Source organism: Falco biarmicus, chromosome 16 (assembly GCF_023638135.1).
Source record: "Falco biarmicus isolate bFalBia1 chromosome 16, bFalBia1.pri, whole genome shotgun sequence".
NCBI classification, from domain to species: Eukaryota; Metazoa; Chordata; class Aves; order Falconiformes; family Falconidae; genus Falco; species Falco biarmicus.
In genome coordinates, this window is record NC_079303.1 from 5,081,770 (window position 1) to 5,109,081 (window position 27,312).

Here is a 27,312-nt window from a genome sequence, read left to right on the forward strand (position 1 = left end):
CATTATCATAAGGAAGGCAATAAGGAGTCAGAGGCATATTTGCAATGATTGTGCAAGTCTTCTGCAAAATTCAGTTGGCTGGGTTTCAGGCTATCATGTGCCCTAGGTAGAAAAAAAAAAAGGTGAAATGTCTACTTGGCTTCTTATTTTCAAGATAATGTGTATTTGAAAGAATAATTATGGCATGTGTATGGCTTGCTATCGCTGTTAAGAAGTTACAAGATTTAGTGATTTATCTAATTGGTTAAAACTTGCTTGGTATGCTCCTAGCACACAGGAAAGATGGCCTGTGGGCAGGGTTGATTGAGTTGAATCAATGTGATTTAAAAAAATGTGATTTAAATCGGGATAGGAAACCTAGATTAAAACTGCCAATTAAAATATTCTTTTACAATTAGGTACGTAATAATTTTTCCTACTGGGGAGTGGGGGGGGAGGGGGCAGCTGGCTGGTTGCAAATCATTAAAACATGTCCTACAAGATGCGTGTCCTACACTGACCCTAGTACTCTGTACCTAGAAGTAGTTTTGACATATATGTGAAAAATGCTTACCTGAGCAAATATAAAGCTGAGTAAGAGTTTATTCTGTTTTTTTATTATTATTTTCATGTTCTTAAAGTTAAAAATGGAGAAGAGCATGTTTCTTTCTTACTAGTGTAGTTTCTATTCCTGTTTTCTAGCTGTCTTTGGAAATGGGAATTGAAGCCAGTGTAAAATTAGAGGCTTATATGTTCTTTCATTATTTACCCCATCAAAATGTGTGTGATAGATACAAGCTTGTAGTCACAATATTTGTGAATTGGACTCAATAATAAGAAACAAGGCTTTAGAATTAGTAAAGTGCATCTTCTCATCTCCCAGGTTTTTTACGCATTAGAAAAGAAAAAAAATCTTTCCCTTCCTTTTCAAAAAAAGAGACCAACAAGATGTGTAGAATGGAAATGAGCCTTCCCTGTGTGCAGAGACCATGACTGCCAAAACTCAGTTCATCTCTTGCGGTATTTGTGCAGAGACCTGTCAATTAGCCTGTAAATGTGGTCTCAAAAGTGAGTTGTTGTAGTGTCATACAGATTTCTTTTGCTTTTTGCCTTATAAAATGTGCCTATTTTAAATATGTGAGGTTAAGAAGACTGGAAGTATGTAAACGGATGACGAGGAGCTGGGGAAAGGGGTTTCCTTCCTGGATTAGTGGCAAGGGCAGCTATGAGTTTGTTTGGGATGTTCATCCCTCTTGCAGTTCAAATTTCCCTGCGCAGGGGACTCCAGAAGTGGTTAATGGGAGGTGCTGATCCATCTCCTGCTCTTCCCTTGAGAGAGAGGTGAAGGTGGGCCAAAATACACGTGACAGTATGGTAACAATCTCCATCACCTCACTTGTTTCGAAGTACAGAGGAGAGCTTCCTTTACCCCTCTTTCTTCAGCCTTTCACAGGCTGCTTTGACAACAGGGATCATCATCCCCCTGCTTTTCAGGTCTGGGGGGAGACTTTGAAGTTATACGCTCCTCTTAAAATTTCATGAACCTTGCTTTACATTTTATAGACACCTCTGTTCCGAGTTGGATGGTGATTTGGCTCTATAGGGAAGCTATCATGAGTGGTAAAACCTCGTGCCTCTGTAATTCCAGAGATGCGCTGGTGTCTCTGTAACAGTGGGAAGATGAGGTGGTACTAAAGACATGCTTAAATCCGAAAGTGTAGTGCTGCCTAGTCATTAAACTTACCATGGTCCTTGCATAAAAATTTTGGTGTCCTGATCAAATTCTGTCTTCAGCTGCGGGAACAGTGTAGAAATGGTGTTAACTCTGTTCATGGGTTGTTTGCTATCTTTTCTGTTGTGAAATGATGCCATGAAGCAGTCGCTGTGGGAGTGAGATGAATCAGGTGTTGGCATGCTACAGAAATTGTCAGGTATCGGCTGTTCCTCAGATGAAGAAACTCTGGTATTTTTACTGGCATTTCAAAACTGACTGTGTTTTCCCCCCCCCTCCCCCCTACACTCCGTACTGGCTGTGGGTTGGAAACCGTGTTTGGTGGCTTCGTTTAAAACCATTAATCCACAAACATGTACTTAAGCACTTTATTACTAATAGAAAGTTGAAGCTTTGTTTAAAAATTTATTAGTCTTAAGTTGTTAACCAAACTATTCTTTAAACAGTTTCTGATTATGGTTAATAGGTCATTGTTATGCAAAACTTCTTATTTTCTGTTGCTGAATGAACTTGGTAATTTTTCGTCTAAAAGGTGTGTAGGGGTGACAGGGTGTTGATGAGTGAGTGAAACTTTCTGTTCTTCCATGGCTGTGAGCTATGGGTATTTGTTGTCTCCCCAGTTTCTTCTTCCCAGCAGCTGGTTCTTCACCTCTTTTGGGTTGGAGTTAGCTCTTCCCGTGGTTTGTGCATGCAGCTAATGGCAGGGGAAATCAACATTAGGATGAAAAGAGTTTCTGAAGATGGAGACTATTTACCTCTTATACATCAAACCTACCGTGCAGTGGTCAGGGGACGTGGAGGGAGAGATGTGTTTCTTCCTAATGACTTGTGCAGCGTGGTTGAGGACAAGCTCTGCAGCCTGTAGGTACTGGTGCAGTGCATCCATCCTCGGAGGCTGCTGGAACCAGGCTGCATATGGCCTTGAGTTACTTGGTCTGACCTTACAGCTGACTGCCAGAGATGGGGCTGGATGACCTCCTGAGCTCCCTCCCAACCTGAATTGTCCAGTGATCCCATGGCTCCTAGTATTTGGAGGTTCAACTACCAAGTTTCTGCCTTCTGCAGAAGTGAATTAACCAGCAGAGGTCCAAACAGGGTGGCTTTCCTCAACAACTGCATTGACCTTGAGTCTTTTGCCTGTAGGTGATGCAAGCAAAATCTGCATTGTGTTCTGTTCCATGGCTGTGCTCTCTGCGCTTCGATGTTTCACGCTGTTGGTGAGGAGAGGTTGCCAGTGTTAGTGGGCTCTTCTTGCAAGACTTGTTGAGTGCCTCTCTTTGAGGAAACTCTGAAATGGCTGCGTGTCATGCGGTAGGAATTCTCCTGACAAGATGACATGGGGTCAGCAGGGGAGGGAAGTGCTGCTTTGATACGTTTCTGTACCATGTGCTCACAAAGATTATGAGTTCTGTGAAGCTGGAAAGTGAGATTCTGTGGTCTCCATATGGAGCCTTTGATATCTCAAGCTCATCCCCTTGTCTGGATTGTCTCTCCCAATTCCTTTGTGCAAGTTGCGGTAAAGCAGAGATAATTAATTTATGCTGTGCAGCGTGTTCCATGTGAGATTTGGATGCTGCCTATCTGCCCGACCAAGGACTGTCAGACCATTTTTTGGTTTAATGTATTAAATTGGAGTGTACATTTGCTGAGGAAAGAAAAGCCAGTGATTTATCTTCTAATTCTTTTTTTTTCTTTCTACTCATGTCCCTTGAGAGCCTTATATTTAATTAGTTTGTATAAAGCTTCAGTAAATAGCTTCGTGGTTCAGGCTACAGAAATTTAATACTGAAATTTTTTACGCAGTGAGGTTTCATAAGCCACTTCTGTCCTTGAGTAGTCTCTAGCAAAGGTTAAAATGTACCTCTTGCAGACCTTGCAGCACAGTCCAAAAAGCGCTAGGAATATGAAAAATAGATGAGGTAATTTATAGCAGGAGCGAGCACAGCACGGAGGTGCTTGCGTGGTTATTTAGCTGAGTGTATCTTGAACTAAGAGAAGACGCCTGATAAGAAGAACTTCAGGCAAATGTCCCAGCTGCCCTCAGATTCAGGCTACTGTAAGGTCTAAAACTTTATTTTTAATCTCCCCTAAATTGCTGATAAATTTCAGATCAATCCCTTTTTCCTCGCTGGGTTGAAGGACTGATAGTGTATTCAATCTGATTGTGACCTTTTGTCTCAAATGCTGCATAAAGATCTTGTTTGCATGGTACATCCTCTGAGCACCCTGAATGGTGGCCGGCAGTTTTTAATCCTGGTAAACCCGTAGGAGTGGTACAGACCTTCTCCGCGTGAAAGATTGCAAAAGTAGCTGTGACTGGGTCAGCAGCTGTAATTTGGAGGGCTGGAAAGGAAGTGTGATGCTTTCGGTGGTGATTTGAAACAGAACTGGCATTTCTCGCCACTGTTGAACGTTTATACATGCAGCACTTGTCTAGAAAGAGGTGTTTGTAGAATTATATTCCGATTTTTAGATCGATGAGTTAAAATCACTGATTTATTTTGTTGCTAAACCTGTGCACCTGGGGATTTTCAGTACTGTTGACATTGCGTATCTATGATTTCTCTTGTATTCTCTTCAGGTCACCAAGCTGGTCACTGCACGCTATGACTGCAGATCCTAGCACCACGTATGTGTGCTTTTGAGAGTTACGGCTGAGCTGTTGGCCACTTCTTTGGCAACGCCTGTTTAATACACCGTGTAAATAGACTTTTCAGCCATGCACCCTGCTGTGGTTGAGTGGAATAGTTTTGAATCTTGAGATTTTGAGTTTGTATGTATTGGATTACCATTTACATTTAAAATGTAAAACTACCTTTTAAGGGGTTTTTACAGTTAATAATTCCTCTCTGCGCGTAAGTGATTCCATTTGTTTGCAACAATGACTTGCTCCAAACTCCAGCTATGGAATTGCAGTAGAATCATCTGTTTTTCTGCAGTCCTTGATAGTGCTAATCCCTTGAGTTTTGGAGCTGGATTGGGCCAACGAGGCAGCCTGCTGCCAGAGAGGGGGAAGGGGCTGTTGGGAGACCGGTTTGATGTTACAGCAATAGTTTGTATTTCTTTTTGTCCTATGTACAGTTCTTACTAATGGATTGCTAACGAGGATGGGAAGAGGTGAAAGAATGCAGGGTATTCCTTCTTTCCTCTCCATCTCCAAAATATCTCTGCTGCAGATTCATCGCATATTGCAAGGCTAGAGACCAAAGCTGACCAAAAGACTCAGTCCACTTAAGTGTTGCAGTTTCTTCCAAAAGCAGAAGGAATTGCCAGTGTAACTCCAGTAGGGTTTCTATAAAAAGTTTACTAGTGATAGCCAGTTTTCCCTAACTTCCAACTAAGGGAGCCCCACAACATTTTTCCTTAGCTCTAAATGATTTCCTTTCGTGGTAAGGGTACGCATTAGTAACTTTCCCTTTTTCTTTTAGTTAAAAGGCTTGACTTCTCTTTTTATGTTTTTAATGCTTACTAATTTTTGCCCATTTTGGGAATTTACTTGGAAGAATCTACTTGCCTGGTCAACTTCTTCAGCTGTCTTTATGAAGAGTGAAAAATCTAAACCTTTGTTGAGATGGAAAGTATGTTTAAACACATGTTCTTTTGAATAGCTTTTGCTATGCTTTGCACAGTTGATATTCGTTACTTACGACTTTATTTAGTTCATTTTTGTATGACTTTTGCAGATTTCATGCTTTCTCTGAGAATTTCTACAACATCATGGGAGTGCTGGTCTCTGAATATTGTCAACGTTCTGTAGGCGATGGAAGCAAATGCAGAGTTATGGTTTGATTTGCTGAGGGATGAAAAGGTATGGGAGAAAAATGGGAGAAAGGGTCTTGACTTCACAGGAATTCCATCATTAGAGACCATTCTTCATCTCGGCTTTCTCTTTCTTCTTTTCTGTAATATTACAGAAGACAGCACAGGACCTTCTTTTTGTGAAATCTGTAGGTAGTGGTCAGGGAAACTTGAGGTGAGTGTTTAAAGTCAGAAAAGACGCGTGGATATAGAATAACTGTGTCAAGCAAGTTCAGCTGGTATTTCTTCCAAGTAGATGCTGCAAATGGATTTGAATAGTTGAAAATATTAATTTCTTGCCATCAAACTAACTATTTACTGGCGTTAAACTCCAAAGCTTCTGACCCAGTCATTTTGCTTTGAGTTGATATGGTGAGAGCTGTTGCTTGGAAAGAAGTAAGGGGCTGGGAATTAAGGAGGGGGGGGAAAATCACTTTCTCTGCAATTCTGAATGTAAAAGGGTCATGTGTTTACAAGAGCTAGGGTTATTTGGGAGTGCTGCTTGTGCTCTGAAGCAGTGTGGGGATGATGTTAGGATGGCAGTAGGCAGCCTGCGGTGAGCCTAGGAAAGAGTTGGTGACAGGCAGCGTCATGAGGATACCCATGTCGTGAGAAACAAGCCCAGCGTTTGCTGTTCTTTAACCAAGCAAAGCAGCAGAAATAGAAGCAAGTATAAACATAAAATGAGGTGTGTCTGGGTGTAAATCTCAGCTGATACGCCTGGCACAGCCGTGTTTGATCTGGTGTGCACCCTTTTGTATGCTGCACAGAGTAGTGCAGTAAATCTTTGGCATGAACTACAGCAAATTCTCAGAACGTTTGTAGGGTTCCCCCCTCTCCTTTAATGAGTGCTTTTTCTCCAACATTTTCCCCTCAAGGTGTTGCTAAATGTGGTGCAAAAGTTTTTAGCTCTGAAGTGTTTTCAGCATGCCACAGAGACAACTTTTGCTTCACGTTTATTGCTGTGAAATTGGCTGAATTAGGCCAGGGGAGCTGTCTTATCCTGTGGCATATGAGCAGCTCCTGGCTTTTTGTCTCTTGAGAAGGAGCCAAATAAACAGATTAACTCTAAACCAAGAGTGGATTTTAATCTACAGTCATGAAGCACTGTGGCAGGGTGATTTGGTCAGTCCTACTAATTTTGAAGTTGGTTGTTGTTTTTTATATCATAGGACTTTCCAGGAAGAGCATTTTGGCTTCCCTTCTTTTAAGCAGGGAAGAGTTCTTAGTTTGGTTTTGTACTGCTGTCATTGGACAATGGTTTTCATGCAGAGAGTAAGCCATGGAGCTATGCAATTTATAGATGGGAAGTGCTTGCAGATTGAATCTACTTAAAATAACAACAGTTGTTGCCTGGGAATTAGTCCCTGACTCTTTCTTTGGACAGCAGTCCAGTCCCACTGCAAGAAGCATGCTCTGACGGTCCTGCAAGGAAGGGGTTTGTTCCCAACAGACCTGTATCTGCCAGAATTGTTAGACCTCTCGCTCTGAACAAGTGGATCGATTGTTTTCTAACTGAAGATCCTAAGTCTTGGTCCATCAAAACAGTTCCATGTCATCGGCAAGTTCTCGTAAGGCAAAGTGTAGAGGATAATGAATGTGGTTTTCTTGCTGTAGCTTTTATTTGCTGTCTGAAAATGGAGAGGGTGATTAGCAGCACAAACTAGTGCTTATTCTAGAAATGGGATTGTTTCGAAAGATATTTTTCTGTTCTCTTTTGGTTTTTAGCCTCTGCGTGGCGTGCCAGTGGCATGAGGGAAGGCTGAAAACCACATTAGTTTGGCTGCTGGTCACATCATCATTGATCCCTACAGTAGGCGAGAGTGCAGGGCTTTAAGCTATTGCTATAACATGTGAAGGTCGTCCCCCCACCCCCACCTCTCCCCCCATCAGCAGTTGCTGCTTGAGATTTGGTGATGGACGGGGTGCCATTCTGTTTCCCATTTTTAACCCTCCCAGTTTCCCATCTCTGCTGTATTCCACCACTTCTAGAAGTCGTGAGGTTGGTGCTGAAGGTAGTGTGGCAAATGCCGATGTTTTAATCGCCAGCCCGTTCAGTTCAGAGTGTGTCTGGATATTGCAGTAATAAAATATGCTGCTGGCTGGTGCTGCTGGAGGCTTAGCGGTGAGAAATCAAGGGGAAAGCCAGTTTGTGGTAGTAAGTCCTTCACAGCAATTGCTCTTTGGTTTAGTGATCTCAATGAAATGAGGTAGGGATTGTCATTTCTGTGTGTCAACCTTGTATTTAGGCATTAATTGATCCCCTCGTTCCCCTCCTCAGCAGAGAGGGAGTGATCCGTGCAAGGTAGGAGGAAACCAAACTGATGGACAATTTCAAGGAACTTTCTGGACCGTACATGTTATGTATGATTATGCCTTTATTTGGGGAATATTTAAGATGCCTGTTGGATGAGGTTTAAATATAGTGGGATAAATTACTGTTGTGTATTTGAGGATGCTCCTACTTGTTAGCACTTAATTTGCAAAGTTAGTTGTTACAGGAAATTCCACGAAATCCTTTTCTTCATGCAGGTTAACACTGGAGCAGTGTTATGGCTATTCTACTGCTAGAAGTATCTGGTATCCAAAACACATTTTATATGATGTTCTTGCATTTGCGGGGGGGAGGGGGGGGGGCGGGGGAGAAAAAGTGTTATTCACGTGTTTCATTAGCACTCTTTGTTATTGAAATATGAAGAAGTTTTACACAGGGACAGGATTATGGGTCCAAGAAACTTACACTCAGCTGCCAGATGTAGTTGCTCAGCTTGGGCAGACTGCAGCAACCACAGCCAGATGGTAGCTGTTGCGTGCTCACTGGCATACGACAATTCTTCCTCCATCCCAATGCATCTGGGGAAGGCTGTCTGAAGTGTTTTGCTTGGATATCACAACTATGACAAGTTAACTTCTCCTAAGGCTATTGATGACTCTGTGAATAACCATCCAGGCAGTTCTGATCAGTGAGTAGAAATGAAGCTTTCCAGAAAACTGATGTTCTTCCACCTTTTTGGAAACCCATAGTGGTATCATATGCCTGTAAAGCAGAATTTGGACACACAGCACAAAGGCAAGGCAGAGTGAGGTTTACTAAGATGCTGACGTGCCTGCTTTGGGTTTTGCAAATCCACTGGTAAAGTTCTTTGATTTATTTATTTTATTTTTTGTCATCAGTAGGTGTAAATTCAGTTCAGTGGATCATAAAGCAGCTTTGTTACAGATGGGTTTTGAAGAGTCCTGTCTGATGAATGTGGAGTGCTTTTGAAAGCTCAGGACAGAAAATGTGTAAGAAAGCTGCAGCCATTATTACCGTGAAAAAAAACCAGTCTCCATTTTTGTTAATATGTGCAGTGGATATATTAATGAATGATAATGACAAACCATAGCGTACTAAGTGTTTTATGGACTGTGGAGGTACAGAGCTCTGAGCAGGTCCATGAAGGTTTTTCCCCTGCGTTCGATAACCAGTTACTCAGAAATTTAATAAATGAATATCTCTGTGAAGTGGTTTTGGAAAGAAGCCTAGTTTTGCTTTGGTCTCTTTAATGAAAGTAACTCTTGCTAACTTTTCTGTGTTCTCTCCATCTGATGAAGAAGGAAGCCTGCTTCATCCCATTTACCCTTAAAAAAAAATAAATAAATCTGTAAACCACCAGTATTTCTGTTGCATGGTGGGCTGCTTGTACCAGTCTGTGTCCCAGTGCAATGGGGTGGACTCCAGTACTGCAAAAGATGCTGAAATATGAACAAAAGACTTTGCCAGTAAACGACTTAAAAGTGTGCAGCTGGGAAAGGGAGGGGGAAAGGGTTTCTGTGCCGTATGGAGGGAGGAACAAATGCAACACTACAAAGGTCACAGGATACAGTAATGATGTTTGGATGGAAACTTAACTTGCTATGAATGAAATTGCGCTCTTGTGTTTTCCCCCTGGAGCTGAATGTCTACAAACTCTGGATACTTCTTGTTCTGTTTCTTTTTTTTCCTTTTCTTTTTTTGGCTCTTGTGAGCCTTCATGAGTTGTGCTATAAAAATGAAAAAAAAACCAGGAAAATGGAGGACAGACAGCACCCCCACACATGCTAGGAGAGGCTTAAATATGCTAATCTCTGTTGGGTTAATCAGAACTGTGACATTATTAGTTTCTGGTTACTCTAGTACAACTGTTCGCAAGTCCAGGTTTTGTCTGCATTAAACAAATGTGTAAGGTTTCTCAGCAGGGAATTTAATACGTTACCAAAGATGTCAGCGCTGCTGAACAGAGTTGTTGGTTAAACTCAGAACTTGGGCTAGGTACCCCTTGGAGCTGACTGTTGGACCCCTTGAGTGTTGATTTTATGTCCTGTGTGGCGTGAAGTCTTGCTACCGATCGCTAAGTTGCCTTTTCTCCCTCCATGTGCTCTTACCCCATCCAGATTGCCTGTATTTTCTGAGGTTGGTTTGATCTTTTATCAATCCATATGCTGTTGTTACTGTCCATTACATGATTAATTTCTGCCTGTAATGATAAATTACCCAAAAGTGTAAGAGAAATCCTTTTATTTAGCCCAGTTGTCTCATGCCAAACATTCATATGCATTGTCCTCATACTTAAGAAATTAATCTTTGCTTAGGCTTTAAATCAAATTATTTTCCCCATCCCCATCATAATGAACTTGACAGGAGATAGCTGTGAAGGGCTCCTTGCTTCCATTAACTTCAGCCTTTCATTCTCTCTCCCCAAAAATCTTGGCTAAAAATGCCCCCTCCAAACATGCCCCCGGGGATTCGGGTAGTAGCTTAGTTTCAGGTGATAGATTTGCTTCAGATTTAAAACAAGGGAACAAATTCTGGCACTGGCCTCTCTGGAAATTCCCAATAAGTAAAGCCTTCTTTTATGTCTTGAAAGCAGTGACAGCTGTTGCCAGCAAATGAGAAAGTGGTTTGGTTTGGTTTTGGGGTTTTGTTTTATTCGGAATCTTCCAAGTTAGTTTCTGGTTAACATATTCTAAGAGTTGGTCATTCCTGCTGCGATTTATAAATTTGCTTGACTGTTAGAGATTAATTTCTAGTTTGAGCTTAAGGCGCACCCATGGGAGCAGTATTACAGTACTACAGCCTGGGAGAGACGATGCCATCAGTGTTTTGAGAAGGAGCTTGCCATTTGCAGACCAACATGTATGGAGTGGATGAGTATGTATGTTGTTTTTCTGCTGCTGGAGGTTTCTCCAGAAAGCAGCATCTGTAACTTGTGAAGTCCCATAATAAATACTTGCTGTAAGCTGAAAGAGCAGCTATAATTTTCTGGGTACTCTGTTGCCTTTTCCAGCTCACTCGCATCGTTTCAGTGGTTTTATGATTAGGCTTGGTGCAAATAGTTCTCATTCATGCCCCACCCTCTACGAAACCCCGAGCAGCATGGCCAGCTGCTATGGTTGGCAGGAAAGTGCTGCTAATTTGCTGTTACCTTTCGTTTAAGGATTCTGGATCTTTTGAAAGGTTTGCTGCTGGCCTTGCTGTAAGAAGTTATTTATATGTTGACTACTTAAACACATTTAAAGATCTAAAAGATCAATGTCTTTCATTTTGAGAAGGAGGTTGCTTTGAGATCTGAGATGGAAAGGTGCATGCAGAGGATGAGAGCTGCGTGTATCTATAGGAAAGAGTACGTTGATTTTTTTGTTTGTTTTTGTTTGAAGTAATCAGTATTCAGCCAGTCTTGCTTGGACTGTCTGACCTGGAAAGGTTACGCTGTGTTTTCAGCACTACTTTGAGTCTTTCACAGTGATAGGAAGAATAAATTCAACTGTCTGCACTGAAGGCTCTCAGATGTTCAAGGAAAACAGGTTCCTTTTCCTTCCCTGACTTTTTTTTTTTTTCTTCTACTCCTGTGCCTCTCCTAAAGCTTTAGTTAACAAAACAAAGGTCCCCCCGAAGCCTCACTACATGCTTTTAGCTTATGGCAATAATATTAAAATCTGTTGACCATTAACTTTTTGGAGCACAGGTGTTCTAATTTCTTTTACATAGAGTAGTTTTTATCAGATATGTGGAAAGCTTTTATTTTTTATCTGTCAGTGTATGAAGTACTTATTTACTTGGGAGAAGTGAGTTTGTTTTTTAAGTAGCCCAAACAAAATGCCTGTTCTTTTCAATATGCTAAAGAACTATTCAGCTGTATCATAAGTCTCTTGCAGTTCATATTTTATGGCTACATCACTTTTTAAAGTCCTCTTTCACTTCACAACTTAACTCAGGTTTCAGTCTTGAGGTGACCTCCTGCCTATCAGTGAAAGTCAGGATGTTCATACATAATACTTGTAATTGAGAGCTCTTGCATCTTTGGTATTTAAAAAAAAAAAAAAGCCCAGAAGCTGGGGTTGTCTTTTGGAGAATTCTCTGATTCTGAAACTTCCTGTGGCATATTTTAAGCATTATAGATGTTATTCCTCAGCTACTTTGAAGCTAAATAAAGTGAAGTATTGCTGGGTATAACTGTATTTATAATATGCATGTAATAAGAATTTACTTTCTTTTCTCTTTAAATTTACTTTCTTTTCAAATAGCTTTATGGGGTTTATGATCACGGAAAGAACATCCAGGCTAAATCAGCTTTTTCACCAGTCTGACAGTGCCGAAGGTTTGTGGGTGCTGTTTTCCCCTTGGGTGAGGAGAGGCATCCTCCTGCATTTGGTGCCATCAATGCAGATCTGCTTTGAGGAGTCTGTGTTCTTTGGGTCGCTGAATTAGGTCTTTGAGCAGATCTTGCACAGTGGAATGGCATTGTGTTTGAAGGTAGATGGAAAGTAGGTAAAAAGATTAAATGGTAGTGAATTACTCGAAATGACCTAAATCAAGGTCTCCAGTGAGATTTATGGGATTCAGTTACAGATCTTGAAACATGTTGAGAGAACACTGAACGCTTTTTTTTTTTTGTTGTTGTAAAATGTGTGTCTGGCAGTGCAGCCTGCACGGCTGGAAAGGATGTGCCTTTGCTTTTTAAGAAAAGTTACTTGGACAGAGGAGATAATTGCATAGTGGTTTTACTTTTTTATTTTTTTGTTCGTTTGGTACTTTGGAGGTGACAGAATGACAAATCCCGGCATTGTTTTGAATGAGATGGCTGTGGAGTCAAGAGATGCTCGCTGTTCTGAGTGCAAACAGGGAGCAGGGAATGCAGCTCACTGCTCACGTAAAACTCAGTGGAGTTTACTGTGAAGAACAGTCAAAAACAATTCCGTGAATGAATCTGTTTGTACAATCCTGCATTGGATCGTCAGGTAGCTGAAATGTGTTTATACAATATCACTTCTTTTGACTCCTTTCTCCCTTCTTTTTTTCTTCCTCCCTGACTTGTGCCATTGGGAAATGGTTTGGGTAGTAAGTAGGAAATAAACACTCCCCTGAAATTTCCTAACACAAATAAACAGGTTTGCTATTTTTAAGTGCCAGTTTTTATGATTCTTCCAAAGTTCTTCTTGCTCCGCTGGGACTGAGTCTTGAATGAATGTTTTCTTTAAGATTTATTTTTGGGAGTTAAAGGCTTATGTGAACTAAAGGGCTGGCAAAGATACTGGATTGCCAGCCCTAAACATCAAATTTATATTTTAAATTCTAAATCTTTTTAAGCTGCCAGGAAGAGAGACCAGTTGAGAACACTGAGAGAGATGCTCATTTCACCGCCTCTTGTGCCAGGGTTTCATTGACACTTGCCTACATCTGTGAGAAATACTTAGTGTTGAAGCAAGCCTTCGCTGTTCCCACTGAAGTTGAACTTCAGAGCTTTGTGAAGACCTTCAGTTTAAATAACAGAAAGCTTGTGAATGTGAAATGTTTCTCTTGGTGGTAGAGCGAGCAGGAAATGCTTGTCACGGCAGACTGTATGGGGACTGGTTCCATGTCCTTTTCTTGTGTATGAAGTGCTCGGGTTCCTTGGGGTGGACTCGCTCGGTCCTGGGGGATGTCTTTTTTGTGTTTGTGGGGAAGAGGGGTTGTGCCAGAGCAAACAGAAGAGCCCTTGTGCTGCCGGGACCTTCTCCTTGGTTTTAATGTGTGGTGCTGGGAATTGCCTCTTGCTTTCTGACCCCTTTATTTTGTCCAGCAGGAGAAGGGTCAGGGAGGCTGCTGTGGGGCCCGCTTTTGTCAAAAGCTGCATTTGTAGGATGCTTTCTCAATGCTCCCAAAAGCTGTTAAGCCAGATGAAGGTGTTAATATTGTCAGCTGGGACTAGAATAGACAAGGAGAAAGATACAAAGCATCGGATGTGTTTGAGGAAAGCAAGAGTGTGTGGGGAGTGAATAAAAATCTGCTTTACCTTGTTGGTAACTGTTCCTTGCCTGGTTCCTTAATGATTTTGTTTTCGATGTGCCTTAGCTTGGTTTGAGGTTAGACTGTTCATACTAAGATGTTTTATAAAATGGATGTTCTCTGCATAGTGGTGACAGTGGCTATGTCTGTTATTACTGATGGCAAATTGGTTAATAACGTGGTTAGTCTAAATAAATGAATAGTGCAGACTGTTTCTTTCATTGCCCAAGTTAATATTTTTATCCACCTACGATTAGCTTTTTGGTGTGGGGGTTTTTTGGGAGGTTATTTTTAATTCTTTTGCTCAGCTAGGTGCAGCTTTTTTGCACATGAGTTCTGTAACCATCCATTCAGGCCTTTGGAGAGTTTTAACAGCAAGCAGTGGTTTCTCCCTAGGAGGGCTTAAAAATGAGATTTAATATTACAGGTTCATAGCTTGAACGCTTTTTTTTTTCTTTCTTTTTAATCAAGCCAAGCAACTTGTTAATGGCTTAATTGCTGTCATTTTTATTTGGATAGAGGTTAGTTTAACTTCTCCTGTTGGCAGGGTTGTTCTAGATAAAGTGAGGAGTCCAGTTAACACAGTAAGCAGAAGAGAGCTGGGTATCAGTGAGTTCACATTTGGGGGCTGGCTTTTTTTATTGTTTGCTAAAGGGTTCCTTAACTATGTTTTCTTTAATGTACTGTTCATATGTAGCAAGCTGTGAATTGGGAATAAGTAAAATTTACTTTAATGAGTGAGAAGTCAGTGTGGATGACTCAACCTTCATCTTTTTTAGGTCCTGATTCAAATTCATTCCCCGTGTGTAGCAATTGAAATGTCACCAAATGTTCACACTGTCGGAAGAGCTGGGAGTGACTCCTGTCTTGCTGATGGGTTGCACCATGCTGCCAAAGGTGGTGGGCTCCCACTCCTCCTGGCAGTTCTGGCAGAGAAGCAGGAGCCTGGATGGAGAGTGGGAGGATGAATCACTTCTCTGCTCTTCTGGACCCAGACTGGAGCTGGGAGGAGCTTTTGGCTCTGCACGGCTGCAGATAGAAGAAGAAATTGTGTCTTGGGCTTTTGCAGATGTCTTAGAGCACTGAGGCTGTGATGGGGCTCCTGGGGCTTAAGTAACATCTTCTTTTTTTTCTAAAGGCTGATATTTCCCTGTCAATTACGAATCAAAAACAAATGTTTATAGAAATAACCAAAGTACGTTGCTTTATTTTGTGAATGGGATATCACTTCATAAATAATTACGAATTCGTGCTGAGATGTGTGCAGTATCGCTAGGCAATGGCATTCACTCCCAGTATGTGCCTACTGGTTTTGATATATTTTGATTTCCTTATAACTGAGGGAGTTCAGCTAGTGTTGTCTTGTTCTTGGAAAGCAGAGGCGCAGCTTCTGATTTCAGCACCTGTGACTGACTTGCCCTATGATTTTGCCTGATTTACTCAGTACCTGTCATCTTTATTAGTATAGGAATGATGCTGGATCAGAGAGCATAGTGAGATTTTAGTACTTTTATAAACCTTTTCAGGTAACTCGATAAAAAAATAAATAAATTACTGAATTGCTGGCTTATTGCAGGTATACCAGGAGGTAGTGGTTGTAACTGGGATATATTTACTGTATGAGGACAATTCACTGGGCACTATCTCTTCTGTACTTCTCTGTGCCTCCATCTATCGTGGACACTCTTTAAAACCTTAATGAGGTTGAAAATGGCAGTGGCCTGGATCTAGTAGCAGCCGGGTCCCGTTGGGAAGGTGCTGGCTTACAGAGAAGCGTGGTGTTCTGTGCAGTTTTTCCTACCCACGCTGCTGTACTTTTCTTAGCAACTTATTTCCTTTACGATTGTTTTTAAAGAAGAGATCCACTCTGCACAGCTTAGTTAGTGGGCAGGGTTTTTAAAATCCAGCAATCTCGAAAGACTGCATTAGCTCTACTTCCCATCCAGAGCTGACGTTCAAAGAGAAACTTGCTCATTTTATACTTTAAATAGCTCTCTGATGGGGAGGCAAAGAGTGAGGGCGTACAATGCGGCCAGCCTGGGTCGTGGGGGCTCTGCAGGGCTATTATTAGATGACAATAGCCGGAATGAAAAGCCGTGGACGTTGCCTCACGTTTGGGCCATTGTCTGCAAGTGATGTTTTTAATTGGGAGAGCCAGAGGTCTTTCAGGATGTCCTTCTCTTAACACTCCTCATTGGAGACCTCTTGCTATTTTTCTTTGCTGGGGACAGTGGAGGTTATGAAGGAAAATGGCTGCTAAGTGACTGCTTTTAAAGCAGACTTACAAATTCTGCTTGCATGGGATAAGGTTTAAGGCTGTGTAACAGGCTGTATGTTTTTCCCCATTAAGTGCTTGCAAAGTGACAGTTTTTACAAAGAAGAGTAACTGTACGTTCAAAATATGGCTGTCTTGATAAATTTTGTAAATGTTTCCCTTTTCAAAAGGAGGTTTATGCCTGCAAAAGAAAGGCGATGATCTGTGTAGGTATTACTCAAAAGCCAAAAACTCCCAGGGCTCCGGGGGAAGCCGATGCAGCTGAGTGGAGTTCATCTTGACCTTGGCTGATGTCAGAAATGAACAGGGTTTCTTGGCATTTTGCTGACTCAATCCATTGCTCTGTTTAGGAGTAACAAAACCTTAATTTTTAAGAAACAGGTTTTTTTGACTGAGCAGGTGTAACTTCTTTGCAAGAAAGTAAGCTGTAATCTGGCACAGGTTACTCAAGTTACACATCCACAGATGTGTCTGAGTAAGAGAGAGCCTCTGTTTCAAGGGCATTCCATTTCTGACAACTGCATGGGTCAGGGCAAGAGACAGCATTTAAATATTTACATTGCAAAATAAAATCCAATTTGAAGCTGTAGGTAAAACGACATCATATTCTTAGCAATATGGTCCATGAAGTGACTTTTCCAAGTCTGGTTTCCTGATGCCTTTATCCCTTTACCTTCCCAGCCTTTAGAAGAAAAAAGCAGCGGCTACACAAATCGAGCAGCACACTCTGGCATTAGGAGGAGGACAGATTTGCCTTTTTTGTAGTCAGATATAGCATTATACCAGAAAAATGTCTTAAAGTTGAACTTTTCCTAGTGCAAACCCTCTGGACATTTTGGATATGCTGAAATGACATATCTGGCACCTAAGAAACAATCCCAGCTGTCCCACAGCATTGAATGTAATTTTATTATTTGAATATGAATTTTAATAGCCCTTTATCTGGCTTGTTTACAGAGTGAAATTTTGGTCGGGTTTTCCATCAGCATTGTATCATGCTTTCTTCTGGTTTGGTCCGCAGTCTTGTATAGTTAATGGTAATTGATCTTTGACTTTCAAAAATACTAAGTTCAGCCTCAAAGAATAATTGGCATGTGTCCACTTTTGGAGATCTGAACATGTCAGACAAGGAACAGTCTTGTCATAAGTCGTTGACGCAGTTTTCGGAAAGAGGGAACCGAAACCTCTTGAGGAAAGAATTTTCTGTTCATTCTATTTTGAGTATATTGAGAAATCAAGGAAAGTACAAACTAGTATTAAAATGTAGATAGTTGTGGTATATGCTGCAGCAAGAATCGGCACTTAGGGTGAAGCGTATGGTGATTGGGAGAGTGTATCCATCAGGCAGTCTGCACCAACAGCCCTTAAATTGGGCTGAAATCCCGGAAGAAATATTGAGCAGAGGAGTGATGGGGCTAAACCATGGCATTGTTCAGCGCAATCTGCAGCGATGGAGATTTGCACTGAAACTCTCCTCTTGGAGGATGGCCATCTAAAATCTTCACTATAAAGTATAGGGGGAGAAATGGTTTCTCTTAAAACTTCGTTTTTAAGTGCGGGGCTTTCGGTAAGCAAGCTGCTGCACGCTTCTGCTTCCAGGGGCTGCTGTCAGCCTCAGCCGTAGGAGAAGCAGCCGCTGTCACCAGCACATTGACTTTGACTTCTTCCTCTGCAGGCTCTTGAATTTGAGGAAGATCATTTGCATTGCTGAGTACGTTGCTGATGCAAGCTCCAAATGCGGAGCTGTTTGTTTCAGTCCAGTCCTTCCGTACATCATCTACGAGGATGTGCAGGAGTGCTGCTGAGTGTCACGGTGGCTAAAAATCAAGTTTTTCAAGTTGGACTGAGGTGGAAAGCTGGAATGTATCAGGCTGTCTTCAGGTTGATTGGCTTGACTGCCTCCCCATGCAATGGGTCCTTAGGTACGCTGTAGGAGGAGATTAAAAGCTGGACATCCTGATCTTGAGGAGGTTTTGCACTTCTGGCTTGCAGTGTAGGTTACTTGTAAGTAGGGATGCTGCAACGATTAATGAGATAAGCTTAAGGCATCAGTGTGATGGTATTCCCAGTCCAACATAGAGTAAACTTCCAGCCATGCTGTGGGACAGCCAAATGTAATGTCAGCAGCTGTCCTGAACACAGTGCTGTTAAATGCAGGGGATTTTCTTTCAGTTCTTTTTAGTCTGCCCTGTCTGCAGACACAGGAAGAGGAACAAGGGAGAATGCAAGGTTAGGGATGGGAGTCTTAGTTGTTGTACTCCCTAAATACGGGACGGGGCAGGGGGTAGGTGTTTGCCCTGCAGGGAAATGGGCTGTTGCCATGTTGGTACACGTGACACTTTACATTTGTGTTCTTGCTTCCTTCGCAATGATACAGCAGTATCACTAATTTCCCTTCACTGCATTTCTTAGTGTCTTTTTTCCTCTTGCTGGATGTTTAATAGCAAAAATACACTTTGATTTATCCTTTTTTCTCTCTGTTTTCTTCTGCATGATGTCCTTTTGCCTTTCCCGAAGCTCAACCTCAACTTCCCCCTAGTATTAACTTAACAGCACACTGCTGGAATTTATCAAACAAAAAACCCTGGGGTTTTTAAAACAATGTAATACATAAGACCAAGACGGACTGTCTGCTTTGCTTCTCTTAAGCTTTATTTTTTGGAGTTGTAGTAGTGTATGTAATTCAGAACTGTAAAGTTTGCTGGCTGACTACTCACTCTTTCTGAAGAGCATCCGTACTGGCTCACTTGCCCTGTAATCAGTTTTCTTCAGGCAAATAAGCTGATTGCATCCAGTTTTTTTTAAACATAATTTTATTCCTTTTTAATTACAGCATCCTCTGCAGATGTTGGAGTGTCATAAAAATGAAATGTGGAAACAAATGGGAAGTTGTCATGGCTTGCTCCAAATTTGAGGCTGTAATTAAGCTGTCAGGGGGAGTAGTGGAAAGTTAGGCTGACTTTATCTCCGTGTCCTTTGGCAAATGACGTATGGACTCATTAATGGGAAAGGCAAATGTGAAACTCAACTGTATTCAGTGGTTTGTCTGTATAGGTGCATCTGCTTTGGCAGATAAAGGATGAAACCTACCCTGGATAATCAAACCTAAGAACTAAGTTCTTATTTAGTAGCTGGAACGATTGCTGTCAGGGGAAATAGAGGTAGAAATGAGCAAGAATACCCGGGGTCTGCATCTTTCTTTGTTCTGGCTGGTAAGAAGAAACAGTGGCACGATACTGGTGTTGGGAGATAGCTGGTGTAACTTAGAAAAGCAACTGGTGACGATGGGTTGGTGGGTCCAGAATTGCTTCTACATGGCAATGGCTTAAGGGAAATGGGGAACCAATTCTTATAGCAAATGGTGACCTGATCCTTTAATGTCTTTTAAGACACTGTAGGACTGCTGGCTCCCTTTAACCCCCAGTGCATTACCTGCTCTTGGGTTTTATATCTGAAAATGTTGAAATGCAAAAAGATAAGTCGTAAGTGGATCCCCAAAGGATACACGTTTCCTACCCTCTGTCTGCTTTCAAAGATTTTCTGGCAGTCTCCAACATGTTCAACAGATCATTTTGTGTAATCCTGTCTGGCAATTTATTTCAAGATGTTGGGGTTTTTTTAAAGCTCTTGTCTGAATGTTTTGTCCAGATGGTTTCAGTGCGAGTCAGACTGTAAGGTACAGTGTCTTGCTTTGATAAGGTTACTCGTTCTGTTCAGATAGTTGATGGCTTTATAGCAGTAAAAGAACAGGTCTCTCATGTTAATGGGAAATTACCATTCATTCTCTTGAAAACGAAAATAGGACCAGGGCATCTGAAGCTTTCACTGCTCATTTCCCACTGTAAGTTATTCTGATGTTCCTGTGAAAGTGTTGGATTTTAAATGGTGATAAGAAATCCATCTGTCCTGGCTCTTTGCAGGAGTCTCTCTTGATGATAACAGTTCACCACTATGAGATTTACAAATATCAGTCGCAGCTTCATGGCATTAATGATTTCTACATGTAATAAGCAATAAAAGAAAATGAAATGTCTTGTATTGATAATCCATAATTCAAGGGTGTCAATAACTGGATTTCCTAATTTACCTGAGGTGTTGTCAGCATATAATTCAAATTTAAATAAATTTTATTGAAAGTTACACAGGTAACTTTATCCATGGAGATTTTACTACACCATTTATTTCCTTGCTCCATATCATTAAGACAGTGTTATTCATAGCCCTTCCTGACACAGGCTTTTGTTAAGTATGTATATTTCCCAGAAAAACCCAAACCAAACCCCCACAAAACCAAACAAAATGCTCCACCATCTCTGGAATTTTAATGAGACTGAGAAGCATGGATATTCCTGGGCTGCTTAAATCTCTGGATAAACTGGCATGCCACTGAAAGACCTTTCCTTTCTCTGTATTGAAGTGGTTTTTTCAAAGGAAGGATGGAGAGATGTCTTGAAGTAACCTGAATTCACACTGAAACTGAGAATGACCGGCCCACGAAACAGTTGGCGCTTAGAAGCCTCCTAGCTACTCCTAGTATTTCTGTGCTGGGCTGGTTGGTTGGTTTATTTGGGTGTGTTGTTTTAAGTCACTGGTAAATGAACCAACATAAACATTCCTTGTAGCGAGGCTGGCGGAAGAGCCGATGCTGAATGCTTTGCTCCTGGCTTCCATGTTGACTTTGGCTGGTGCCGCACGGCGCTGGTTCAGGGGCTCCTTTTGGCAGATCGCTGGAGCTTCAAATAGTCTGGGTAAATAAGTCACACCCAGCATCTGAATTGCTACAGTGAATGGGTTACGTGTGCTTTGGTTTCCTCCTGTCCAAATGGCTCTAATAAATCTTAAAATTTAAAACATTTTTTTGGGGGTGTTTTCTGGGTACTGAATTATTTTTGCGGAGTTGCATTAAGTAAATGAAAAGTGAAGAGTTGCTAATAAGGGCTTGGGTAGAGCTTGAGCTGTACGGAGGAGACATGATGTGGCAGTTCTCCTGCCGGGATCGGTCTGCATGGAAAAACAAAAAAATTCTGAACTCACTATTGTCTTTTAGGCATCCAATTCAAAAAGGAAGAAAAAGAGCTGTAGTGCAGACCTTTAGGGTGTTCAAACCACCAAAGGTAAACTGGTGAGGTCAGATACTGGGGACTGGAAGGAGAAGCACTTGGCCAGGCATGGAAACTACTTTGGTGCAGCACAGTGGTCAGGAGAGGTTCCAGTGCTTGCAAGTGTGAGGGGAAGCCAGGACATGAACCCAGAGATAGTCCAAGAGTTACCGCCAAGGCAATTTTTTTCTGCTCTTTCGGTGAAATACATCAGCACTGCTGCGACTTCTGGTCATGCCCATCTGCCTGCTGCCAGCTGAGGCTCGGAGGCAGATCTCTGGGCAGAGGGTCCAGTTTATCAGACATTCTTACACCCTCCTGTGTCGCTGCCTATTGGCAGCAGAAGCTAAAATCCACCTGATGTCAGCAGAAGAGTAAAGCTCCCGGCTGCACGCTCTTCTGTTGGGGATGCTGGAGCAGAGCCTCCCTGCCGGTGCTCCCCCTCCTCCTGCTTTGAGGCGTACGGAACACACACGTTTCTCTCCCACTTTTGCACAAAAGGGCTTTTGCTTCCTGCCTCTGGGAAACGTGTGCGGCTCTGTTTGTGCTCTGGTTTCTGCTTAGAGGGAAGAGCTTTCTGATATTGATAGGTGCTGAAGGACTTGTTTCCTAATGTGTTTTTTAAAGAGTGATCATTTTTGTTATCTAGGGGCTGAATTTTTCTAGAAGCGTCAAATCCTGCACAGCTTTAACTTCTGTGCAGCTTTCAAGTATTTCTAACATTTTCTCTGATTTTGCCCAGTCTTTCAAATGCTTGTTGAGAGCGGGATTGTTTCCTTCCCTCTGTCCCCATTTCCATCTGTTAGATAAAAAGGCTCCTTTTCACTCGTGAGAAGTGGAAGGAAATGACACTGGACAACATTCCGCTTTTCGGTGAACATGTACGTGGTGTCTGTGGTACAGGATGCTTGATTTCAGGGAATTCTTTATCGATTCTGTTATCTAATTAGTACTGGGAATTCAGATTAGTGCCTGCTTTTGTGTTTCGTACTCTGGCTTCAACTGATTCAAAGTTATATATATTTGAAAAACAGGGTTTTCTTTTGACTATTAGTCATATTTCTATGTGATCATCTTAATGAACGGCTGCAATTTGTGTGGTGGGTTGCATCTGTGTTTCTTTGGAAAAAGGTTTTTCTGGGAAGTAGGTGGTTTTCCCCAGAGGGGTTGGGGGGAGCAGAGAAGAAACAAATTTTCAGATTAAGATATTAGTTTCATTTTTACTGTAGAAGTTACCTATTGTGCAGAAACTAGGTAGAACCTCATGTCTTCCAAACAGTGTATGTGGTATTGTTTGCTGTTACTGAACTTTGGGTGATTTGTTGTAGAAGTTGGAGCCATATAAATGATTTCTAAATGTTAAAGCGTACGTGCATGTGTGTGTAAAAAGAAGGACCCGATTTTTGGTGTCGGTTTTCTGACAAAGGTACATGGAAAATAAGCATCTCCTTGTTCCTGATCTGGTCTGAGCTGCACTGATTAATGGGTGTTGCTGTAGCCGACAATGAACCGATAGAAAAATGATGATTCACGTAATTTGAGCTTTGCAGGCTCAGTCAAATACTCATTTACCTCTTTACAAGAGGTGCTATAAAGTAAAATGTAAGCTCCTTTAAAGACAGCAGTCCTTCGCTTACACAGCTGAATATTTATAACTACAGGAATGACTTCTATGTTTCTTATGATCGTGTAGGAAAAGCCTGCTTGGGATACCTTTGCTTTCACCGAGTATTTCTGGTGTAAGCTTCTTAGGAATGTGAACAAAGCCAGAACACAACAGGGAGACTGGAACAAAACTTTTTAACATAAACTTTTTTTGTGGTTTTAAATTATGCTTATATATGAATTAAAAACAATGCTCCAATTTGATTTCTTATGTAAACATGATTTCTTACGTTAAGACTGACTTATCGTAAATTCTCATACCAGTTTAGAGAGGCTTTACTTTGATTTCCTGTGATGGTTTTGGTTTAATGGCAGGTGTTAGTTATTACAGTGGGGAAAATAAGAGGCTGCTGCGGTGGAAACTAGCTACAGTCATCAGTGTCCGCTGGTACCGCGGGCATAACTTGGACCTTTTTGATCTTGTTGACATCATCTGTGAAATGTCTGTAATGATGCTTGTTATTCACCTCTCCTGGAATGTTTATGGTTAATTAATAGTTCTCAAAACCTCCCAGAAACACACACGGCAGTGTCTCTGCTGGGACTGACAGGGAGGCAGTGCCAACTCGATCAGGCTGCTGAAATATATTTGACTCACCTTGTTGACTTCTTTGGACAGTTGTCTGTCTTCTCGATGGACTGAGAGCCTTACTTGGTGTTCCAGCAGGAAGGGAAACGGGAAGGAGGAGGGCTGCAGAGATCCTTCATGGTTCACTTGTACAAGTCTCCGGGCTGCTGGCCTGCAGCGGGCTCGGGTGGTCGCTGGGTTATTCGTGACCGACCAGGTGGGTCTGTCCCCGGTGCGATGTGACAGGTCAGCCAGGAGCACATCCAGCCTCGCGTCTCCTGGGGACCCTCAGCAGCAGGAGCTGGGAGGTGTGCAAGGACGTGGGAGGGTTTCAGATCTAATGTCTGCGTTTGGATGGCGGCAGCTCCGAAGCGGGTTTATCTAAGTGAGACTGAGGACCGGGACGGGAACGCATTGGCGGCACCAGGGCACAGTGTTCATTTCCATGGCAGCTTCAGGATGCCTCTGGAATAGTGGTGCTAACCAAAGGTTATCTTCTGCTGTTGCATAGTTACTGGATTGTAAAATGAAGCCTCACCCTGTTCACTTTTTTCTGTAAAAAATTCCAGGTCAGTTGATGCTGTTTTTTTTTTTTTTTAAAATATCTGCTTAAATACAAAGCAAGGATCAAAATCATTGATGCAATTAAAAAAACAAACTCATATTTATCTGTCTTTCCCCTAGCTGCCTAAGACAGCCAGGGAATTTGGCAGTCTACTGGAAGTGATTCTGAAATCTAATTTACTGTGCTGTGCTCAAGAAGTGTTTGTATGTCCCTTTTTGTTTCTCTTCATTTATTTCTTGATCATTTATGCATGTTAACGTGTTAGTTACCAAAGAGGAGAGGGAGGAGAATAAATCCTGACATGAAATTAAATCGGGCACCAGCATTAATCATTCAGTTTGTATCTCTAAATATATGACATAATTCACCAAAGGATTTTTGTTTGATTGAAGAGATTAAAACACAGAGGTCGTAAATTGCCACTTTTGTTCTAGCAATTTTATTGATTTGGAAAATACACTTGATGTTACTTTGCATGAAATACTTATGTCTAATAGTGTAACTATCAGGTCTTACAAATTGGGAAGAAGTAATAATTTTTAAGATTAATAACTTCTTTTGGGTTCTTGCATCCCAGTATCTTTCAGCACTTCCAAACTTTACTTAACCTTTGGGGCACCCTTGACAGAGAAATGGAAAATGATGATGTCAAATGAACTAAGCTTTTTGCAGTAGGACCAAAGGCAGCTGGGAGTTGGGTCTGGGGAATTTGGTCAGTCTGGATGGTTTTCCTGAGGAAACAATTAGCGCTGTGGAGGATTTCATGCGGCTGTGTGTGTATGGATGCTACTTTCTCATCTATAGATGTTTCTGTGTGTGGATGCATATGAATGTAGTAGTCCAGTGATGTATAGTGAGTTTAATCTGGGATTCCTGAAGTGAATTGAGGCAGTAAGAACGTACAGCAGATGCCAGAAATAATGATCGCATTACACGTTTCTGATGAATAATTCAATTCAGTTTAGTACTGTTCCACCATTAAAATAAACCCCTCACAATATTTGACATAATGCAGCTGAAACACTTCAGGGGGGAAAAAAAAAAACCCTGTAGGTGAGAGGAAGCAGTTGTTTCACTTCTGTTTTAATCACCGCTAGCAGAGGAAATCTTAATGCTTAGAATGAAGACATATGTAAAGTCCGGGGCTGGAGCTGTGGTTATTAAAAAGCTCCTCGATGTTGTGTGGCAGGGGAGCAGGCTTCAGGAGGGACAGGGGTTGTGACGGGCTGCTGTGGGGCTGCAAAGAAACTAGCTCTAAAATCAGCCAGGAAAGCACAGCAGAGACTAGTAGAAACAACAGCTGGGAAGAATGTGCCAGAATTATTTTTTAAAATGAGAAGGGGGGGGGGGAATCCTCACTCTAAAGTCCACCTTTCTGAATTATGGTACTCATAGATTTTTGGGAAAAAAAAGACCTCCACCTATTTTTGAGCTCTTCTTGAAAAAAGTTCTGCCACTGTCGCTCAAGGAGTGTGTTTGGGGAATGGGAGGTGAATGTTACTGATGGATGCTGTTTAGGCTTGACTCTTATTAAACACAGAGCTCTCATGTCGGGTATCCTGAGTAGCTTTAAAAATGGAGAAAGCGAGACACAGGCTTAATTATTTGTTAAAGGTGTAGGAGTGTTTGGAATGGAGTTGAGTTGTCCTGCTTGGACAATAAAAGGTAGTGGCACTGTAGGTACCCAAGATTGCCTATGAAGGTGGGCGTATAATAGCCTGAAGCAGGGTTGCAGAAATTAAGAGTAGAGAGTTTCTCTCTTAACATCTGGTGTCAGGTAAGTTAGTGGCATAGACAAAAGCTGGTTCTTCATCAACTCAGCAAAATAGAGGTAACCAGCCCCACTTTGTCTTTTGTTGCATCTGAACTAAAACTAAAGGTAATGCTGATAATTCTGCATTTAAAAATCCACTTTTCCAGTTTTTTGGGGTGGGTTTTTTTGGTGTGTTTTGTGTAAAGCAGAGGAGAAGCGCTAGATCCTGCAGAATGACGAAATGCGGAATGATCCTCCATCTCTTGCTTCGTGGTGATTTCGGGACATAGTTCTAGCTGCTTGTTGTTGTTCTGGCTTTTTTTCAGTAAGGAATGGTTTTCCACACTGCTTTCTGTGGATGCTTTTGATAGCATCAAGAAATGAATCAATGGTCCTGTGTGGAGGTGTCCTGCAGCCCTCATCTTGCACAGGGCTGGGGTGTTTCTGGACGGTGGGGCAAGAGCCGGTGCACCCTGCGCTGGCGGCGCTCAGCTGGGTCAGCCCCATCTTAACTCTGCTTTTGTCTCACGGACCTGTTCTGCTGTCTCTTCCTGATGGATTTCCATTCTAGAATAAATAGACATTTATGTTGAAAGCATGTGCCAGCCTCTCCCTTTGCAAAGGAATTTAACTTCCTTTGTGCACTGTGAAACACTGCAGTACAACATTCTTCATTCAAATCTCCTCCTGTTTTCAAATGAAGAGCCATGAGTACCTGGCTCCCTCCCTCTCTCCACGCCCAGGCGGCTCATTGCTTGTAAATGAATTAACATGGTTTCTGAAGGGTGTTTCTGTACATTTCCCACACTTTTCAGTCAGTCTGTTTAATTCTTACTCTCTGATGCTGCATGGGGAAGACCAGGATCGATTGCTGCTCATCAGCTATCCCTGAACTTGATTTTTTTCATTCCTTCATAACTTTTTTTGTGACGTTTAAAATGTTAAATAGTGGTGCCAGTAGCATGCTGGACATCTGGAAACGGAGGGTGGTTGGGGTGACAGGGGTGATCCTGGGGCTGCTGGGGGAGCAGGAGTTAAGCTTTGGTTCCTTGGCACATGAGCACCTTGTGCAATACCTAGTGGAGATCCCAACTCCTGTCCTCTCCCAGAAAGGAATCAGAAACTTACATTTTAGTGGTAGCCATCCTTGGTTTTGTGAGAAATTGGGAGTAATTTGATTGAAAATGCATCCAAGGTGTGCTTAGCTTTATTCCTTACTGCATTTATTGCCTGTTGTTGGCTTCCTATAACTGGGAGCACAAGGCCAGGCTCCTTGCACTGCTGACTACCTTTTTTTTGTAATTAACACAATGCTGTTTGAGGAGAGAATCTCCTATTTCTGGGAGAATGGTTTGAGTGGTCAGTGGGAGAGTGTGATGAAAAACACCTGGTCTGGTGCTTCAGGGAGACTTGGTTTGCCTTGGGCCAGAAGCAGAAGGGGCATTTAAAGCAGGCAAAAAACCCCCCCTTGCATTGGTTCACCACATTTTTGGCCATCTATGTAGTGTTGGCCTCATCACCCTGCATGAGAGGAAGCCATTCAAATAACTATTAAAATGTTGTTTGGAGAACAAACTATTTCAGGTTGCTCAGT

At 41.9% G+C, this 27,312-nt stretch overlaps 1 protein-coding gene across 1 annotated transcript in view; it reads left to right on the forward strand.

The window, feature by feature from the left end:
• The window catches only part of SRGAP2 (SLIT-ROBO Rho GTPase activating protein 2), a 110,993-nt gene that overhangs the window by 2,149 nt on the left and 81,532 nt on the right, over positions 1–27,312 (forward strand).